Below are 21205 nucleotides of genomic sequence, written 5' to 3' on the forward strand. Positions count from 1 at the left end.
TTTATTAAACATGTGAATTAAGGAAAGAGAGGAGACGGGTTGAATGCTCCACTGGAGGCTCTTGTTCACCAACAATCCAATGTACAAATCAGTTAAGGTGGAGTAGTTTGCTGAATTAGTCCCCAGTGGCCAACACTTAATTTCTAAATGGAGAAGCCTGCAAGTCATCGCCTGGTTCATGCTGCCCAATTTCTCTATGCAGTCACGGCCAGAGGCACACAGCCTCCTGGAAAAAGATTAGTATAAACGAGGCTGTCCATGTGGGGAGGCAGCAGCCATTTGCATGAACGAGGCTACACATTTGTCAGACATTGCAATCCCAGAGATGCACAGTAAGGATGAATAGATGTCCTTTCTTTTGTTGCTTTGTTCTGTGAATTTACTCTCCTCTGCGTTTTACCCTTCCTGAGTTCTGGTTGAACTAACAATTTTTTAAAAAAAACCCAAACAAGTTCTGGCATTGGAGCATGCAATGGATTGCCACAGCTTTCCCATTCTTTTGGTCCATGGGCATGTTTCCTCCCCCTCCCCACTCTGTATACTACCAATTCACATGTGCACTTTTATGAAACACTGCAAAAAAGCAATCTTCATGTGATTGTGTGTGTGGTTGCATCAAATTCCTGTTGTGTAATGTTTTACAATGGTGGAATATGGTGTAGAAATTGGGGAATTATGAGGAAGACATACTGTAAATGCAAGTAACATAGAAACATAGGAAGTTGCCTTATACAGAGTCAGATCATTTGGTGTATCTAGCTCAATAATGTCTTCACTAGCTAACGAAGGCTTTCCAGGGTTTCAGGCAGAGATCATCACTGTACTTTTTTTGGTGCCTGCTAAAAACATTTTTGTTTAAGTAAACCTACGAGGATATAGTGGTGTGCTTTAATCAGGTTTTTAGCTTATTGTTGATTTTACTTCTTTTTGTTTTTAACGGTTTTTACTAATAATTTCATTGCTTCATTCTTTTTGTAAACTGCTTTGAGGTTATTGAAATAAAATAGAGAAAGTGGAGAAATGGAAGTTCTTTGTTTTTTCTTACAATCTTGCAATACTACAACTCAAGAAGTTCTGTGAAATAATTGACAGGAGATTCAGGAAAGAGAGAGAAAAGTACTTTTCCATACAACCAGTGCTTTTTTTCTGGGGGGACGCAGAGGTACGCATACCCCTAGACATTTTGTGAATCTAAGTTTGGCCTCATAGAGGGGCAGTATTTCAATATAAGTGGGAGAATGAGAGTACTCCTAAACATTTTTTAAGAAAAAAATCACTGTATATAACACAAAATTAACTCTGCATCCTTATGCCCACTTCCCAGGAAAGCAATCCCACTAAACTCTGTAGGACTTACGTGTTCAGACCCAGACACCTCCCCCCTAAATAAATTCACACATGACTCAAATTTTAGTTTTGGTTTTTGACAAAATGTAGGCCACAACTTTATGGATTACAGAAGGTGAGTGGTTGCATAGGCTCTGGTTCGACTAGTTCCCTGCACTTTTGCAGGCAGTGCTGACCCAGGGCACCAGCATAGGTCAGCCAAGGGTGAACACCTGGGAAGGTGAAAAGCCAGGAACAGACTATGTTCACCACCCAGATGCCCAGATGCCCCCCTGGACTCAGGTACGAGCACAAACCCCTCTCAGGGGTTGACCAAACCAGATGAGTCCCTGGATTCCTTTAACGGAATACCCTTCACATAGGGATGGCAAGACCGCTCCCCCATCCCTATCACCTGAACCAGTGCCTATCCGCAACCTTACAAGTTGTGACGATTTGCTATGCAGCAGGCGAAACCCAAATGGCAACAGCCAATCAGCCAAGTGGGGAAATTCCTACCGTGCCCCTGTCCCAACAACAGACAACACACGATGGCATAGCAAGGTCAGGTGCACAAAGCCCTAAAATTAGGGAGAGGTGGGCAGGTGTTCCAATGTACAAGCTGAAAGAGGAAACTCTGGGTCATGTGCATGGGTAGATGCCCCCTCTACCCATGATTAGATTAGATTAGATGCCTTTAAAAGAAGAATAGAGTCACAGAGGATGCATCTATTAATATTTGCACACCATAATGGCTGGATGGAAACTCCAGATCAAACGCAGTTCACCACAGAAGGCCAGTTGGCAAAGTCAACAATAGGAGAGATGCTGCTTTCATGGCTAGTTTGTGGTGGTTGTTCTTTTGACTGGGGCTCACTCTTAGAAATAGGATGCTGGACTAGATTGACCTTTCCTTGTTGTGGTCCAGCTTGTGTTCTTAGTTGAGGGCAGCCTTGATGAAAGGCTGGCTGCAAAGAAGTAATTAAAGCTAGCTATTTACTGTCCAGGTAGCAATCTTTCAGAGTGTGATTTTATTTCTTTAACTGCAAAAGTTTTGCTTCTTAACAGTGACCTTTTGCATTTTACCTAGAGTGTATCATTCGCTCTTTATGGAAGGCTGATATCTCTGATATTTTTAAGGCTATTATTATTATTTTTGAAAATGCCAAGGCCTTTAGCTTTAAAAGGCACCTGCTGTGCATCTCCAGTAATAATGTTTCACATACTTTCTACTTGAATGCTGGAAATTCATGTTATGAGCTACAGGAAAATGGGAAACTACCGAATTTCTGAGAGTGGCCGTCGCTTGTCCTGTGATCATATCTGAGCTAGACTTCTGGAAGAACCCATTTACATTTGTCTCTCCCCTTGAGCAAAGAGTTTGATCACTGTTGCTGCTTGCGCATGCTCTTATTGCTGATATGGCAGCCAGCCTTTACAGCATAAGTAAATAAAAGAACCTTGTGATGAAACAGACATTGTGATGCCTCTACTAAGCAACATGTGTAGAACAGACTGCCTCAGACTCTCCTTCATTGGAGGTTTTTAAACAGAGGTTAGATGGTCAAGGAAACTGGTGCAAGTTCTTCCTTGTTATATTTTAATAAAATATAGTCTTTTACCAGTTCTATCTTGTCTCCATTCTGGGCAATGGGCCTAGTAAATACATGGTTTTTGTTGAGGGAAAATGTCATTGTACTCAGCAGCAAACAGGAGATGTGACCAAACTGTTCTCACAGGATCTTCTTACTAGGACACATTCTAAGGAATGTCAGCAGCTTTGACTGCAAGCTTTGTGTTGAACAGGGGTGGACAGAACCACCTGATTCCCATCTGTGCCCATCTTGCATGTGTTCATATGTCAATGCCGTCCCATTGCTGCATGAATCTGCAATTGGTTTAAATAACAGTATGAACATTTACATTTAAATATGTATGTAATCTCAAAATACATATTGAAATACTTTTTTTTTTATCTCAATGTATCTCATTTTGGTACTTTTTTGTTTTGAGAAATGTGTTGCAAAATTTGGAGAAGTGCAAAACCTCAAGTATATTTGCATTCTGATTTGTATTTCAGTCCAGGAGGTGCAAATTGGATCAGTTCACTTAAAACTGCAGACCGAACAAAACTGCCCTCCATCCTTAGTTGCACCATGACTGAGAAAACACATTTTATTGCACCTTTGAAAACGGTTTTTCAGCATACCACAGATATTCAGTGCCCTGATACTACGATTTCAAAATTTTCAAGAATATTAACATATATTTTAGTCCTAGTATCAAAGAATAGCTATGACATTGTACTTTGAATTGCTATAAAGATGCTTTTTGATGGATGTCCGCCAGTATTATTAGATGCAAATCCAGACACATTTAATAAACCAAATATAGGTACTATGTCTATTAAAAAGTTACAGATGGAGAAAAAAGTCAAGTATGGCTTTAGTTCTTCACGTAATGCAGATTTCCTTTCTGTGTGCTAAAAAGCTTATCCCAAACTGGCTGTGCAATTGTCATCTGCAATTACCTTAGCGAGCAGTCTAGAATAGATAGTGACATTGCTAGTAGGAGTACAATGCACCACAAAAAACTTAAGTCTCTCCCCGTTGTTCTAATTCATTTCTACCCAGTTATTGTTTGTGTGTTACAATAAAATGTAAATCACTTAATGCAATTAAAGCTATATCCCACATCAGCGTTCATGATGAAAAACGAAAGCGAACAGTCTATGAGTTAGTATAATCCATGTGTTTTGAGGATTCATGGACATCTAGGATTATAATGAATACCCCTGAGGCCTCCGAGTGTTAATTTCCACATTTATCTCTGGTTTAGCTCACAAATATGCCATGTTGGGAGGAGGCAGAGAGTTATTTGCATCTTAATGTACCAATCATATTTATTTCAGAGTATGGAAGTCAGGAAATATATTGCACTTGTGCAGCATGGCTGACTTCATATATTCATCCCCTGATAATATCCAGGTTAGATTCTGTAGTCTATACAGAAATTTCAGCTGCTTCTGAATACAGCTGCTAGGCTTTTGGCTGGTACAAATGGGGTGGGGAAATCTCATAAATCAGGGTGGCTGTGACTATAACATGATTGGAGCATTATCAGTGCATGCTAGGTCAAATCACACTAACACTGTGGGCATTATCAGGACATGGCCAGAACATGAGCAAAAGCTGTTCCTTCACATCACACTAACTTAATGTTTCTGCACATGGTCTTCACTCTGAGATGTGCACTTATATTGGAATTGTTTAGCCTCCAATGTGTCTCTTTGGGAACTCTTCCTGAGAAAGTGATATCTTATCACACAACTTATAACTGAAGATCATTTGGAATATCCTGCTTTCAGAACCCTAGAGAACAACACTGCCAGTCAGCAAAGGCAACACAGAGCAAGTTGGAGAATGCTGCTGAACTCGTTTCCTGTTTGCAAGCTTCCCATAGGCATCTTGTTGGCCACTGTGAGAAGTCCACTTACCTTATTTGGTTGGCAGCGCTGAAGCTGGGCCCCGGGCCCTGCATGACCCGACTGAGGGTCAGAGACTGGTGCCCTCCCTGCCATCGCTTCCCTGTGGCATCAGCGTGGGGCGGGGCCCTGCTCAAGGGGCGGGCCTTGCTGACCAATCAGTGCCAATGGAATTTAAACCATGGGTTCAATTGGTGGTCAGGCACTGGGCAAGCTTTTATTTGGATAGAGGGGAGGTTGTAGCCTCCACCTGCGCCTCCTCATTAAGGGTATCCTATTAAAGGGATCTGGGGGTTTGGATTCTGTCTCATGCCCAGACATGGGCCAGGGCCATACCCTACCTCAATGGGCACCCCTCAGGGTGCCCCTATTTGATGTAATTCATAGGGCTTCCCCTGTTGGTGGTTTACTCTTAGTTGGACTCACTACATATGGACGGGAGTCAAGATGCCTAAGCCAAACTGCTCACATCTGTAACCAATAAAGTTGTGGCCTATTTGAACCCATAAACCAAAATCTGTTTGTTCATGTGTGTTATTTGTCCACTAGAGGACCACAGGTCACGGAGCCTTGGCACACAACATGGTCTAGATAAGCCTTTGGTCTACATTTATTTTTATGTAGGTAAGCAGCGTGTGTGTGTGTGTGTGTTAGGACCTGTGTTATTCTTCTGATTGCAAATTGTTTTACATGATTTTAAGCTTGGATTCAATATTGTTGTAGCTTGCCATGGAACCTTATGGTGATAGGCAGGTAAGAAATCAAACAAGAAATCAAAGCAGGTCATTGGGATGCTGCAGCTGCCTGCTTTAAACTAAAGTTGAAGAAAGGGGAAAGTTAGCTCAAGCTGGTATAAGCGCCTGGATCTTTTTAAAAAACAACAACAGCAAGCTGACACTGATGTGCCACCACTATTGGGGACTTGAGCCGCTCGAGGCCTTTCTTTTGCAGTGTGGAGCAGAAGTGGGGGGGAAAACCTGACAAAAGCAAGAAGAAAAACTGCATTAATGTTTACACCTCCTGCATTCCCATGAATTGATCGGTTTGAAAGAATAACTCTTAAGGTGCTTGAAAATTATTATCATTACCATCATTATTTAGATTATGCTGTCAAGGTACATGGTGCTTTAGAGGATATAAAACTACAAAAAGGCAGGTCTTTGCCCTTTAATTCAGCTGCGTTTAGGTTTGATTTCAATGAGGGAGAGGATGGGGGAAATAAAACCTAAGGCTTCATAGAAAAGTCACAGGGGTTGAAGACAGATGAAGACAGGTTTTTCTTGATGCATTAAATCTGGACTAAAATAAATAGTGTACTTTGTGAACTGTTGCTTTATTTCATGACTCTAGAAGTGTAAAGAATGAAAAAAACCTGAATGTTGCCCATTCCATTCCCTTTTCATTAATTAATTCCAAAATGTGCAACAAATGGAGGCTATTGTGGTTTCCCCACTTATATCTGTTCATTATTGGGACGCGGGTGGCGTTGCGGTCTAAACCACTGAGCCTCTTGGGCTTGCTGATCGGAATGTCAGCAATTCGAATCCCCGCAATGGGGTGAGCTCCCATCGCTCTGTCCCAGCTCCTGCCAACCTAGCAGTTTGAAAGCACACCAGTCCAAGTAGATAAATAGGTACCGCTGTGGAGGGAAGGTGAGCAGCATTTCCATGCACTCTGGCACTCGTCACGGTCCTCCGTGCACCAGTAGCAGTTTAGTCATGCTGGCCACATGACCCGGAAAACTGTCTGTGGACAAACAGTGGCTCCCTCGGCCTGAAAGTGAGATGAGCGCCCCAACCCCATAGTCGCCTTTGACTGGACTTAACTGTCCAGGGGTCCTTTACTTTACTTTTTTACTTTACTTTTACTATCTGTTCATTACTCTTTTAGGGGTGGGAGGACTTGCCTTTCTGCAGTGGCCGTGATGGTGGCTGTCCTGCAGTGAGCACTGACCTCAGAGGCAAAGCAAGGCAAGACTGTACTATGCAGGGCTAATGCTGGAAGCTATAAGAGGAGAGACCTCTGACACACAGTCAACCTCAGATTGGAGCAGCAGTTATGTCCCGATTACAAGCTTCACCTTCACAGAAAGGGTCCCACCCTCCCCCAGCAGCCTTTTACTCTGACAAAGTGGGGGGAATTTTGGCACCACTGAGGCTCCGTAAATGCCGTCCTGGGCTGAAGAAGAAGAAGCCATCATCATGAGGCGCAGGCAGTATGGCTGATTTATCTGCTTGTGGATCTGAGCTGGCTGCTCTTAGCGGGGCAGCAAAAGATTCTCTTGCGATGTAGATGCTGGAAATCTCTCCATCTAGGCACAGGTTGTAAATATGTTCAAACAAACCATATTTCATAAATTTTCCAGAAGGAAACTTAATCATGGGACTCTCTGGAATCTTGCTGCCACTCAGCAGAGATTGGAGGTGGTTTGTAACAATATGAAGGCCATGCCAACTGATAATGCCATAAATAAAGAATAAAAGCACGAGAATCAATACAGATTTTTTTTTAAGCAAAGTTAGAATTAAGATGCTACAAGTGGGGCTATTCCAAGCATCTGGTCACACTTCAGAATACAGGTATTGGCTGTTAGATAGTCTCAGGTTGCCTGCTATCATCCCAATGTAATGCAACCATTAATTGCAGAATACTGCCACATCTACTCTCTCTCTTTAAAAACAAAATATCTGCATTTGGGAAGCTTTTACAAAACATAATAATCCTTTTTTATGCCAGTGTGCCTTCTTTGTTTTTTAAAATGCTGGCGCCAGTCATTGCGATTTCAGATAAATGCAGAAGTTAAGACCCTACAGAGAACACTAGAAATAAGAAAGAGAAAGAATTAGATGAGCCAAAATAGGTTTTCATTGTTTGCTTGTTTTCATTTTGTGTTGCTACAGTGTTGGACTACTCCTCAAGAAAAATAATAATAAAATGCATTCCAAATCAAATGCACATTAATGATCCCTTAAAAATGTAGTGATCATAGGTGAAAAAATCCAATGTGAGAATAAAAATCTATTTCACAGATGTAAAAGGTAGCATCAAGGCAGCTGTTTGTCTTGGCTTATCCATCAGATAAATGAATGCAAAATTCTATTAGTCTACACTCGTACAGTGGATTCATTCCGGAGGTCCGTTCTTAACCTGAAACTGTTCTTAACTAGAGGCGTGCTTTCGCTAATGGGGCCTTTTGCTGTCACTGCACCGCCAGTACACAATTTCTGTTCTCATCCTGGGGCAAAGTTTTCAACTCAAGGGAACTCTTCCAGGTTAGCGGAGTTTGTAACCTGAAGCGTTTGTAACCTGAGGCGTTTGTAACTCAAGGTACCACTGTAATGTTTTATTGTACTCACACTTCCCCCACCTCTCCAGCCCCATCTTTGGCTACTGATACTCCCCAGAAATGACAAATAATATTAGAAGAAAGATTTCATCACCTTTCTACCTTCTGGGGATAGGTTGGCAGATAAAAAGTTTTTGAGAGTCCCTGGTACCAGCTTTCCTCTGTTTTCATAGCCTGAAGTCTTTATCAGTTAATTGGAGTCATTCTACTAAAATGCACTCTTACTAGACAACATCTCATTATTTTGCGCAATTAGTTTGCAAAACCTGGAAAAATGGTGTCCTATGTTTGAGGGAAATTGTTTTCTTGATAGCTCATTTGGCCCTCATCAGCTGAAAATGGCTGAGGTTCAGGACAGCCTTCTGAAAGAAGACTGATAATGGCTGGGTAACACCTTGCCCCAAAAGAGATGGTGTGTCTGAGTTCTCAAAGACAAGGCTGTCAAAGATGACAGTGCACAGTATTTACTTACAGCGGCCTACCAGCGGTGAGTGGTCATGATGGCTATATACTACCTGCAGGAACAGAGGTCACGTGTCCACATGCTTCTGAATATCAGTCACTAAGAAAAAACAAAGGGAGAAAGGTATTGCCCTCATGTCCTGCTTGTGGGCTTTCCATAGGCATCTGGATGGCCATTCCAGGAAGCAGCAGGCTGGACTAGACAAACCTTTTGTGCGGTCCAACAAAACTTTCATTTTGTTCTTATGTTCTTATATACTGCCTGGATTTGTTGCTTTCAGCTGGGTAGCTCACTGCTTCCAGGGAGGCTGTAGCTCCATGTTAGAGTCCCTGTTAAGTTGTTGTTGTTTAGTTGTGTCTGACTCTTTGTGACCCCATGGACCAGAGCACGCCAGGCACTCCTGTCTTCCACTGCCTCCTGCAGTTTGGTCAAACTCATGTTAGTAGCTTCAAGAACACTGTCCAACCATCTCGTCCTTTGTCGTCCCCTTCTCCTTGTGCCCTCCATCTTTCCCAACATAAGGGTCTTTTCCAGGGAGTCTTCTCTTCTCATGAGGTGACCAAAGTATTGGAGCCTCAGCTTCAGGATCTGTCCTTCCAGTGAGCACTCAGGGCTGATTTCCTTAAGAATGGATAGGTTTGATCTTCTTGCAGTCCATGGGACTCTCAAGCGTCTCCTCCAGCACCTGTTAAGTATACTTATTTACCTGTAATTAACACTGAAATGAAGAATATGTGTATTGCTGAAAGGGTTTAACTGGGAGATTCCATTGATGCTAAATAACAGCAGGAAGTGGTCTCTGAGCTCCTTGATGGGTTGATAATTAACTGTTGTTGTTTTTCTGCTAGCTAACATGTGAGTGTTTAGCCTTAGATCAGGTGACAAAGGTAAAGGTAAAGGGACCCCTGACCATTAGGTCCTGTCGCAGACGACTCTGGGGTTGCGGCACTCGTCTCGCTTTATGGGCCGAGGGAGCCGGTGTACAGCTTCTGGGTCATGTGGCCAGCATGACTAAGCCGCTTCTGGTGAACCAGAGCAGCACACGGAAACACTGTTTACCTTCCAACCAGAGCGGTACCTATTTATCTACTTGCACTTTGATGTGCTTTCGAACTGCTAGGTTGGCAGGAGCAGGGACCGAGCAACGGGAGCTCACCCCGTTGTGGGGTTTTGAACCAACGACCTTCTGATTGTCAAGCCCTAGGCTCTGTGGTTTATCCCACAGCACCACCCATGTCCTTGGCTGCAAATCTCCATTTTGAAAGGGAGCTGGCTTTGGTCTTCCAGTTACAGGCTCAGTGAAAGTAAGGATGTGTAAATGGCTCTCCAGGAAAACAGCTCCAGGCTATAATGGAGGCTGGAATGGGTGTGCATGTGTGTGCCAGACTGAGGACTGAAAGCTAAAGGTCAAGGCAGCCAAAGAAATGAAAGATGCATCAACTGTGGGGACGGCTGCTCTTTTCATGTAAATTATTATTCTGTCAACTCTAAGTTTTATTTTTATTTTAAAAAAGGACAGAGTAAAGCAAAGACATTTTCAGCTATTTAACCAAGTAAATATTTAGTTTTTAAAAGAGAGTGTATACTTAAAAAATAATAATGTATATTTGTTAGACACGGTACAAATTTACTTAACTTTGTTTATTTAATACATAACCAAATTGAAAATAGCCCATATTCAATATAAGCTGTTGTTGTGAATGCAGATAAGCAGCTTTGAATTTTCCTAATTTGTTTACACTTGACGCCTTGCTGGACTAACATGATATTACATTACTCAGCTCAGAGCAATCTCCACACCTCCCTCGTATTAATGAGCCATAGAACATTAATATATAGCTTGGGAAAAAGTCACATTGCTTTGCCATCATTCTATTTACTAAGGGGCTTTTTAACTATTAATGCTCTAGCATTTTGTTCTGTCCTCCAGTGCCCACTGTAAACCTTAAAAAAGAGTCAAAAACTGTTCTTCCCACTCTTGAACGGAAAGTGGCTAATTTTAGCTAAAAGGCTGCCAGCCTGCGGAGTCAGAAAATCCAAGGCAAACACTGATTTGCATTGCGAGGTAGAACTGTTTATGCTCTTGCTATTTACACAGGCAGACAACACGCACACACACAAATGAGGAAACCGCATGGTCACAGCAGGAGTCAAATAAAACCTGCTGACTTAAACATACGGAGCAGACAGGGCCTAAATATATACAGGCTGCTGCTCTCCTTGGATTGTAGTAGCTTCAACAAGACATAAATATTTGAAGAAGCAAAAGGTGATATGTTTTCTTCGCAAACTTCCCTATCCTGTGAGCAGAGGCAGATTTAAGAGAGCATGACCCATTTGGTTGCACTGGGTGCAGAGCCTTTGGGGAGCTGCAGGGGGCGCCTCAGCTATGCTGTAAAATCGAAGGTGAGAGTTGGGGTGCAAAATTTTGGTAATGCACAGGGCGCCGCGGAAATTTGAGACCCCAAGATCCACTGCTGTGGTGAGACCTCCGAAATATCTGCTTTCTATCCAATTGATTTGATGTCTGTTTTCACATCTCCCAACATCTTTGAGTCACCCAAAGGTGTCTGGGATGGGCAGAAAAAGCACTCTGGCTTATGGGAGGTGGGGGGGGGCACTGCAAATTCTGAATATTCTCTCTTTCCTGCTGCATCTCTTACACATCATCCATCCCATGCTGTTCTATATTTACTGATAATTTAAGAGCTTTGCATGCAGGGTAAAACCTTCCTAAAGCAGCTAACAATAGTAGTTGAAACATCATCAAATAAACAGTCTCTCTCTCTCTCTCTCTCTCTCTCTCTCACACACACACACACACACACACACACACACACACACACCTGAGAACAGATTTTCAAGGGGCTCATGGGGAGTTGAAGTGAAGAGGTTTGGATGGGAAATATCCCCATTGCATGAGTAGAATTTGGCTTAGAAACTGCACTATGCCAACCGATTAAGCTAAGTGGGTCCTTCTTTCATGAATGCATATGTAGCAGAGTAGATATGAGAGATACCTTGACTGCTACATACCTTAAGTTTTACACTCTAAACCTGTCCCACCTCTTTGCTAGCTCAAATACCTGTACTAAATCTGTGACAGCTCACAGTGAGACATTGCAAAATATCAGGGGCTGTCCTGATAACTGCAAGCCTTGAATGAGAGATATCTTGATCTACAGCTGGAACCTAGCCAAGAGAGCTACTGGGGACTTAAGAGTGTTTTGGCCTCAAAGGAAAGAATTAAGGAATAGGAGTATACAACTTTAGCTCCTACTTTTCTGCAGGCAGTCTGGCCCCTGCACTGGCCTCTGGTCAGCAGAGCAATGCATTCTGCTTGCTATATTTCAGGCACCAGCTACTCTTTTCATTATTATTTTTTATTCTAACAATCCTGGGTTAGGGAACACACCCTCTTAGTCTGTTTTTGACAATGGCTGCCTACCATCTCACAGATTTCAGCTTATGATACCTTTCCTTTGACTTACAATTGATGTGTGCTTCCTAAGCTTACTCCCTCATACCAAGAAGCAGCAATTTTTTCCTTAGTCTTTTTAGATTGGTTAAGAGATTGCACAAGTTCCACGCACTACACTTTTGAGGGTAAAACCATTTTGCACAATTTGCCAACAGCTTCATTGCAAGAACATGCTCCATAAAAGTGTACATCTTGATGCAAATGTATGTGTACATACACAAAAACATTCCACACAGCCCTAAATAATAAATACCGGCATATTGCAATTCAAATGGAGCTAACAGTGACAAAGCATACCCTAGTTGTATAAAAAACAGGCAAGTTCAGACAGAGGACTAGACATGCAGAATCACTGCATTATTAAGTGCTAGATGATAGAAGATGCTCTGTTGCACTCTTTGGCAGTTTTTTGCAGTGTAATAGGTGCTAATTACGAGGCTAACAGGGTGTTTATCATGTTCTATCCAAAGACTGCTCCCACTTGAATAGGTGACTTTTCATGAGTTGGAGCTTTTTTAAAGCAGATGTTCAGGATGTTTTTAATATAGAGTTTTATCTGGAGGAATTTAACAGTCCTCACTGTAATAAATAAATATATTGAAAGAATTCCCCGTGCCTCCAGCGGAGCCAGAATTTTATCTAATATAAATGAAGAGGGATTAACATCTCTCGCCTGTTCTCATGGTTGATTGAACAATGCAGTCATTCATCTTTGTATACCCTTTTTTTCCAAAGTAGAATTATCTCCAGGTATTTACCTTGACTTCTCCTTTTTGTCATGGCAAGACAACTTTATGAATACCAAGCCTGCTTCAAATCAGTTATGAGAGAGCCACAAGAGGTATTTGCTCAAGAAAGGCACTCTGAAGATGTTGCCACACGGCACAAAATATAAATCTTGATTTATTGTGTTGAGATCTTCTGCCAGTCAGGCTGCTTACTTGACCACCGTGATTGTTTCAGTTTATCAGTGAATACATAGCATCAGCCAAATTTTTGGCCTTGGATGGGTAGACCTCAAAATCTGCAATGCAAAGGTGTCCTTAAAACAGTTATTGCCCCTATAGTGTGCCTTTCCTTGGTTATATTTCCACATTAATTTCTGTAAAAGTCAAAGTACAAAGACTTCCCTTTAAAACCCCCCCAACAATGTGGTATAATGGGGTTTTGAAGAAGGGCAGCACCCAAGAAGGCTGCAGAATTCAGAACCCTGCAAATATGATTTGTGGAATGAAAGAAAGGATAGTTGTAAAGTCTTCAGCTACCTCAAAAGTAAGGTGAGTACAACAACAGCAAAACCCACACCATAGCCAGAAGAATTTCACAAAAAAGGCTCTCCCTTTTGATAATTTTCAAATGCAATTTCTTTTCTCATTAATTAACATAACATGGTCAAATACGTACAGAAGAAATTTTCAACACAGCTCTAGTACAAATATCAAAAGCTACGAATGTGTTCTAACCTTTGGATTCCCATTAGTTGTTTGTCCCATTTGTCCTGACCCAGTTGGCATCTGTCTGTGTTGGGAAACAAATCCTAAATGGCAGTACATATGAATTCAACAACATATTGAAAATTGAATTCAACAACATATTGAATTCAACAACATGCAAAACATTCTTTCCCTTCTCTCCACAATCTTACTGCTTTTAATCTTTCATATGGAGAGTCAAAAAGACTGACTAGAACATATACAATGAAGAAGAGGAGCAGAGTCTAAGCACTTTACAGTACTTTTTGAAAATCTTATTTTTAAGGAATCTGCCAAGTCTGCTTTTTTGGTATCTGCTTAGAGAGTGGGGGGTATGTGTTCAGTCTCCATGAATCATAGTCTGCTAAGGTATTGATTTCTATTTATGAAATGTCTAGCAACAGCTGCAGCAATATCACCTCCCCTAAATGTAGATTTATGTTCAGTAGTTCCTCATTCCAAAGGTATGTTGGTGTCTCCCACATGTGACAAAACCTGGGCCATTTGAGCATATCAAATGTTATCACGCACCAACAGAGATTGCCCATCAGTTAATGGATGATTAAAGCAGACACTTTTAATTGTATTTTTACAGTGGGAGCTTTTAAAGGGCACGCCTGGGAGTTAAGTATGAAGTGCTCATTTATGCGGAATTGTTCTTTGTGCTTTTACCCTTCCCAAAGCTCTCGGTCACAGGACAGATATGGAAAATCCCAGCATCTCAAGCACATCACATTTCTTCAGATTACATAAACCAAGAGAATTGATAATTTATGAAAATCCTTCTTTGCCTCCACAGAAACCACTATCAATTCCCTAAGTAAATCAGATTGTCTACTTTTCTGTCATCGCAGAGTCTGATGGGGTGGGGTTCTTTATGTTTTTCTGTCAAAAAAGAAGTGGTATATATTTATTGGAAAAGGGCCTTCTTGGTGAACAATATTTGACAATATAAGAAAGCTAAAGCATGCATCTTGCAAAGAATTAGGGACATGGATTTTTATGAGTAGAAGGCCTATTCTGAAGGATCTTGTTCACTGATATACAGTTTGGATAATTGGAAATGTTATCAGATGAGCAAGTATTTAAAGTATCTTATATTTTCCATACTTCAAAGAGCTTTGATGTTGGTGCTCCATAATTCTCTAATCTCTTCCAGCAATATTAATGGAGGGTCAATTTAACCAGGTTCCATTGGAATCAAGAGTGTGACTTGTGAAGAGGCCTACCAGCAATGGGGAAGGAGGAGCACTCCATTAAACTCAGATTCCAGAGCAGACTCACTTGATTCAATTTGGGTGACTCATGAATATTTTCATGGGGTTAAGAAGGACCCACTTTTAAAGCATATACCCGGGTGTGATGTTAGAATTTTTTATGAGGGGGAGGAGAATGAGTATATTACTAGAAGGCTTGCCTTTAAAAAACAATAATCAAGATAAGAACTCAGATGATCTTAGAATGAATTTTGGATAAATGTGAAGTTGTATATGTCTTGTTTGCATTATTTTCCAGCTCCGCTCTCTGTTCTACCTCCACTATCAGAGGCATTGTGCCTCTGAATTCTAGTTGCTAGAATCTGAAGGTGAGCAGAGTGTTGTTGCAGTTATCTCCAGCCTGCAGGCTTTGCACAGACATCTGGTTGGCCACTGTGAGAACAGGATGCTGCACATGATGGGCCTAGTCCAGAAGGTGCATCTGGCGGTTCCCTCATTGCGAGAAGCCAAGTTACAGGGAAACAGGCCTTCTCGGTAGTGGCGCCCGCCCTGTGGAATGCCCTCCCACCAGATGTCAAAGAGAAAAACAACTACCAGACTTTTAGAAGATATCTGAAGGCAGCCCTGTTTAGGGAAGCTTTTAATGTTTGACAGACATTTTAATATTTTGTTGGAAGCTGCCCAGAGTGGCTGGGGAAACCCAGCCAGATGGGCGGGGTATAAAAAAATTATTATTATTATTATTATTATTATTATTATTATTATTATTATTACGCTTGATTATGCACGTAACACTGTATTGTACAATGGGTCCATGACAGCATTAAAACTGTTCTGATGTTAGACAGAAAACAACAACAATAAAACAAATAACATGGGGGCTGAGGATGTCAAATCTATATACATAAATAAAGGCCTTGCAAAATCTGCCTTTTCTGTTTCTGTTGAAAGACCTGCAACCTTCTCATATTTGTCTAATTTCCTTTCAAAGCAATCTAACTTCAAGTGGTCATCACCCCACCTCTTCTGGCTGGGAATTTCATAAATTGATTATGTATTGTGTTAAGAAGTACTTTCTTTTCTTTTCCCTGAATTGACTGCCCACCAGTTTCATTGGCTGACCTGGGGTTCTATTATTACTGGAAAGAGAGAAAAGTATTACCGATAATATTTGGAGAGAAAAACAATTTGAGAATAATTCAGTTTGAGCTCTGTTGGCATATATCTTAGAATATATGCCCTGGCTGGTGGTGTAATTGCCACATTTAAAACTGTGCTGGCTCTAAAAATAATTGGTTTTCCAAAAAGAGTAATAGGAGAAAACATTTTAAACATAAAGTCCTTTTTATTCAGAAACCTTTTTATTAATTGAGCCAAGAACAAAGGAGTAAAGATATCAAATTACTTACCGGTATTTAAAATGATGGATCGTCCTTGTAATATATTGAGGTATGAAGAATAAACTAGTTGATCACTTGCTGGGAATCTGAGTACCATACATATTTTTAAAGCTGTTGAACTTCTAAGAAGATGGAGAAATTAGCTTTGGTTGCTGAACAATCAACCAGCATCAACTTAAATCAAATACTATAGGACTTCTCAGATGCTAGCCTAATGGCATTTCCTTCTGTGTAATATAGAGTGAAATATCATCTCCTGTTACCTGTCTCTGTATTAAAGGAATCCACTTGCTTAAGATGTAATGATGGCCATCAACTTGGATGGTTTCAAAAAAGGATTAGACAGATTAATGGCAGATAAGGTTATGAATGGCTACTAGCCACAAAGTCTATCTCCACTATCAAAGGTAGCATGCCAGATTCTGGGGATCACAAGTGAGGAGAGCAATGTTGCATTTTGGTCTTGCTTGCAGGCTTCTCATGGGCATCTGATGGACTAAATGGACCAGTGGCCTGATCCAACAGTGCTTTTGGAGGCATGAATATAACAGGGCTTCCTAAATGCTGATCCATAAGGAAGTACTGGCATGTGTCTTAATAAGTTAGGGCATGATCCATACCCATGCAGGTAGAGATGTGTATATGAAAGGTAATTGGAATGCAGTATAACAACATAAACAGTTATATTCAATAGAAGGTCCATCTTCCATTCGTGCAGCCAGTCAGACAGTCACTTCTGCAGGCCCGCACATGCAACTTTAAATGGCTAGCCAGAGAAGAGGAATGAGGACTCTGTTCAGAGCCCCTTATGTTCAACAAGGTGCACCTATGAAGGGGTGAGTTACACCCTGACTTCTTAAAAGGGCAGCAAACTGTTAAACGGCCATATGAAACACAGCCCAGCCAAATGGCAAAATGAAATGACATCAAGGAGCACATTGAATAAGAATAATACAGTCATGAGTATCCAATCACATTGTTTTCATTATTTTACTTACCAAATATGGGATTGCAAAGCATGTTTCTAACATTTTCCTATATGACAACTTCACTTTTTAGAGTGGATGTGACAAACAAAATTACAAGATTATGCCACTTAATTGTTCTTTGCTGTCTCCAGAAGTCTCTCCTGCTCTCATTCGGAAGCACTGTAGCACATGCTTCATATGAATCATGTCCCAGGTTCAAACCCTGGTATCTCCTGATAGGACTGGGAGAAAAACCTGCCTGAAACCCTGGAGAGCTGCTGGCAGTGAGGCTGGATCTACACTGATTGTAAAAACGCTTTAAAAAGTAATGTAATTCAATGGAATTTTACACCGGCAATTTTACATTGCTCTAAAGCACCCTCTGTTGTCACATGCTTATAACGCGTTTATAATGTTTTAAATTGACCAGTATAGATTAGTCCTGTGTAAACAATATTGAGATAGATGGACCAACCATCTGACTTGGTATAATGAGCTTCCTATGTTCATCAAACACTAAACAGATGTCTATCTGAACTTTGGACATTTTACAGACAGAGAGATATGGACAGATTCCATCCACAATGTATTTCCTACATATCATGAACAGATCTCCCAAAATATGAGCAATCAATAAAACTTATGATTGGGAGGCACCTATAGGATGCAGTAAGGAACAATATTTTTCCTATCATCTTATATGATGACATCACATGGAAGTGCTGGTTATTTCTCACTAAGAAACCTCAAACATTCTTATATTTGAGAGTGGGGACATGTAGCATTTCAAACAACATCCCTCGTCATTTTATTCTTGAAGAAGCTTATCTATTTATCCACGGGTTTAGTTATAATTGCCTTCCTTTTAGAAGGATTCAGTAGGATACATTTTTTCTCTGAACTAATATTATTAGATATTCTGTTACTGAATCTCCTTTTTACAAAGAACTTTGTACTAATTTAATGTAAAATGCTACCAAATAATTGGAAGGGGAATGAATACGTTTATATCAGCTGAACTATTTTATATTCATTATTTTCAATAGACCTATTCACATAAATCTGTCAGCCTCTTCACAAGACAAATTCTTTACTGGTGGCTGTTTCCTTCATTTTAATTTTCCAAACTTATATATCCATTCAGAATGTGGAAGAAGAAAATTGATTTAGCAGTAAGGTCACGGATAGTTGCTCAGATGCCAAATGCATTCATACAGTGCACACAAGATGCAACATATTTAACACAATTTACTGTGTTCATCCCTGGTTGATATTTCGTTCCCCAAATAGCAATACAAGCAAACCACACAAAGGAACCATAATCCAGATAATATTGTTCCAAACATTGTTGCAGAAGCAGTAGATAGTAGCCTGAGAAATGTGGGATGGTCATGTTTCATTCCCCCTGATACAAAGACCCAAACGGCCCATGCCACTCAGTGAAATACAGAGGAATAAACAAAACAAAACATGTAACTTCCAATGCTATTTTTCTTTTTAAAAAGAGGTGCCAGAACTCACCATGAATGCCTTCCTTGTTCTCTTATAATGGCAATGGTGCCCACCTGAGTGGTGCCAGAACTGAGTTCCGGTGAGTTCCAGCCAAAAAAAGAGCCCTGGTAAATTCCAGGATGAAAGGTTGAGCACTGCGGGTTCTGTCCTTGCACAAGAAGCACAAGAATCATTACCCATTCCCCAGAAGATGAAAGATGCTCACCCTCCATTTTCTCGTGTTACAGAAGCAGCACAAAAGCAGGAAGTACAGCTCACTCCTGCTTCCTGTTTCAGCACTTGCAACATGAAGAAAGCATTCAGATTTGTATGCTCAAAGCAGCCATAAGTAAGCAACTCCTATGCTTTGAGTTTTTCTTTATTCAAACAAGCTCAGAACTCAGAACAAGAAAATAGCAAAAGCAATTCCATTGCAACAGTTTTAAGACTGTGCAATTTCATCTTGCTTCAGTCATCATTAACCTTACAAGGTCTTTTATGCAAAATGTCCAATCTCAGTGGTGCAGAACTCAAGGGCCACATTCCTTTCTGGGCAACCTTCCAGGGGCCACAATGCAGTAGTGGTTGGGGCCAAAGGCAAAAATGGACAAAGCATTCAATATGAATTTCTCCTTTGTACTGAAGGCAAATTTCTTCATGCCCTAACATCCATCTCTATCCTCAATCCAGGTGAGCAAGAAGCATTATCTGAGTTTGAACCAAGCAACAGCGCCCAAGGAGAGTGCAAATCAGGGCTGGTGAGTGGTTTGGGTTGGGAAGATGTAGCCTGGAGTGGATCCCAAGAGCACGGAGCGGCCGGGAGACCTGCATTTTGTCCCTGATCTATAGAAATCTTGAACAAGATACCAGAAGTTAAAGAATTGGTGGTCATCATTCTCCCCCCCCCCCATGAGATCCTTTCATGCACTGAATTTAAACTGTATTGCAATTAAACTGGCACCCAGCTCTGACATTATAACCTCTCTATAGTGCAAAACAAACAACAAAAACCTTGTTTGAGCTTTTCAGGGACAACAGGAAAAACACAGGCTTAGGGTTAGGGTTCTGCTGGGGAAAGCATCCTGTTAATGGCATCCCACTAAGAGGATGGTCTCACCAGCAAAAGCATTTTTAGTTTATCTCCCCATCTCCCAGCAGCCCTTTCGACCCTTGAAAATCTGTCTTTAAGGACTGGGAGACCCTCCTGAATAGTATGAGACGTAGTGTAGGGGAAAGGGGGCAAACCACCAGAAATGCCCCTCTACCCTCCAACGTGTACTCCAGCTGGAGATCCCAGTTTCCTCAATTAATGAAAGAAGTCCTTCCGTTTGTGGAGGGCTAATTAGGATCCAAGGCACAAGTATCTAACATGGTTCTGAAAGCTTTGGAGATGATCTGTGAACCTTACTTTCCATCCCACAGTGTACCAGAACCAGAAGTCGGAAGAGCAGAATGAACGCCACTAATGTTTTTCCTTTCACTCACTGAAGCATCCATTTTACAGTCTTTGAACACTGGTGAAGAGGGTGAATACTTTTCATCTATTATTACTTCATGTGTTAATCAACTATGCACAACACTTCTGGTCTGAAAATATGCTGTTTACAATAAATATGCTGAAGCTGATACAATCCATTAGAAAAGAGGCATGTGGCAGGAAAAAAATTGATAAAGTTGACACACATACTAAGAAACAATCAAACACACACACACAAACATACAAACATACACTCCTGGCCTTCAGTAGTTATGCCAGGATGAATCCATCATTGTTTTCTTCACCTAATGTGCCATCTGGCTGGTTTTGAATTAGGTGTTAGCCACTAGGATATTTCCTTCTGAATTCATGGCAAGCAAATTGCTTTCAGAGTGGCTTGTGTAGTTTAATCCATAAATCATTCAAATCATTAACATATATATCTATATCTATCTATCTATCTATCTATCTATCTATCTATGGCCGCTGAATCAATCGTACAAATTCAGGAGAGGATGAAAAGTCAGCTCTACCTACAACCTTTTATAACACCTGGGCCAATCAAAGTGGCTTCAGCTGGCACCAGAAGGTTCAGCATCAGGTGATTCTCCCTCAGGAGTATGTTCCAAGGACAGAGTGCCAACGCTGAGAAGGACTTCACCATCTGCTTCACTTCTGAAGTCTGGGGTGATGACATAGAAGAAGACCTCTAGTAAAGATCTTAATGAAGTTAGGTTAATACAGGAGGGGACTCAGATCCCAAAGGTGGGCGTAGGGGATCTCAGACCTGGGACCCAAATGTGGCCCTTCAGGCATTTCTGTCTGGCCCTCAGTGCTCTTCCCAGGCCACACCCCTTTCCCCCGGCTGTGCTCCAGGCAGTCCTTGAGCATTTTTGCTGGAATGTATCCTTGAATTGTGACAATGCCTCTTACTTGCCTTAATGTATGTGTGTTGATGTATCTTTTTTTTGCATGAGCGGAATGCAGCCTTCTGTACATACAGTTGCAATTGTTGTTCAGCCCCCATTTCCCCCTGGCCTCGCCCACCACTTGCATTCTGCCCCCTAGGAGGTTGCGTTT

At 41.2% G+C, this 21205-nt stretch overlaps 1 protein-coding gene across 2 annotated transcripts in view; it reads left to right on the top strand.

Moving 5' to 3' along the window:
- The window catches only part of LOC309348482 (uncharacterized protein), a 142688-nt gene that overhangs the window by 80799 nt on the left and 40684 nt on the right, over window positions 1-21205 (top strand). The window contains exon 4 of one of the 2 annotated variants that reach the window (XR_014159400.1): window positions 14256-14385. The exons of the other annotated variant lie outside the window; for it this stretch is intronic. The gene's annotated coding sequence lies outside the window, so the exon portion shown is untranslated. Of the gene's footprint in view, window positions 1-14255; window positions 14386-21205 lie in introns of those variants that run through there. 2 annotated transcript variants of the gene reach the window in all.

The sequence above is a fragment of the Podarcis erhardii genome, assembly GCF_964252035.2.
Source record: "Podarcis erhardii genome assembly, chromosome: 8".
Taxonomy (NCBI): domain Eukaryota; kingdom Metazoa; phylum Chordata; class Lepidosauria; order Squamata; family Lacertidae; genus Podarcis; species Podarcis erhardii.